General features: G+C 42.6%; 1 non-coding gene across 1 annotated transcript; it reads left to right on the top strand.

The window, feature by feature from the left end:
• The first annotated feature begins 130 nt into the window (after positions 1–130).
• LOC111723567 lies at positions 131–194 on the top strand. The gene has a single exon (XR_002772084.1). It is a non-coding gene; the product is annotated as a small nucleolar RNA SNORD58 (small nucleolar RNA).
• Positions 195–1090: the final 896 nt, after the last annotated feature.

A 1090-nucleotide genomic window follows, 5' to 3' on the forward strand; every position in this document is an offset into this window, starting at 1 on the left:
TGCCACATTGAGATGATCCTTACTGAAAAGGAACAGATTGTTCCCAAACCAGAAGAAGAGGTAGCACAGAAGAAAAAAGTAAGTTGCTGCTTGGTTTTGTTTGTGTGTGGTGTTGGAGAAAGATTTGTGGTTGCTATGATGACTATCTTAGGACACCTTTGGATTAACCGTGAAAGGAAACTATTCTGAGCAACCTGACCCACCCAGATATACATAGCCATTTCAAACATGTCCTTTAAAGGGGACTTTTTCCCCTTCCCCCCAAATTTGATAAGCTTGTTTTCAGTAAATGATCACTTTGAGTGATTCTGTACTCTTCCCTTCTTACCAAATGAGTTTTTTTATATTTGTTTTTCCCCAGATATCCCAGAAGAAACTGAAGAAACAAAAACTTATGGCACGGGAGTAAATGCAACATAAAATAAATGCAAATAACTGTCAAAGGATATTGGTTGTCTTTATTAGCAAATCTGTATCAAGTAACTTCGCAAGGTGGATCAAATGGCTGCACACTATTTTTTTTTTTTGAGACAGAGCCTCAAGCTGTTGCCCTGAGTAGAGTGCTGTAGAATCACAGTTCACAGCAACCTCCAACTTAACTCCTGGGCTCAGGTGCCTCCACTGGGACTACAGGCGCCTGCCATGTGCCCGGCCATTTTTTGGTTGCAGCCCCTGTTTAGTGGGCCTGGGCTGGAGCCTCTGGCGCCAAGCCTCAAACACCTTTTTTTTAAAATAAAAAAAGAATTGAGTGGTCAGCATCTATGGCTCAAGGAGTAGGGCACTGGCCCCATATACTGGGGGTGGCAGGTTCAAGCCTGGTCCTGTCTAAAAATACTGCAAAAAGAAAAAAAAGACACAGATTACTATGTGCCATTTATAGAAATGTCCATTATCCCAAGAAGGAACTTTGCTTTTTTTTTTTTTTTTTGAGGCAGTAACTTAAAACTCCTAGGCTCAAGTAGTCCTTTTGTCTCAGCCGCCTCAGTAGCTGGGACTATATACACCTGCCACAACCCCTGCTAATTTTCAGAGATGGGGTCCTGCTTTTGCTCAGGTGGGTCTTGAAGTCCTGAGTCACACAGCTCACAGC

Source organism: Otolemur garnettii, unplaced genomic scaffold (genome assembly GCF_000181295.1).
Source record: "Otolemur garnettii isolate 467f Iridium unplaced genomic scaffold, OtoGar3 scaffold00012, whole genome shotgun sequence".
Taxonomy (NCBI): Eukaryota; Metazoa; Chordata; class Mammalia; order Primates; family Galagidae; genus Otolemur; species Otolemur garnettii.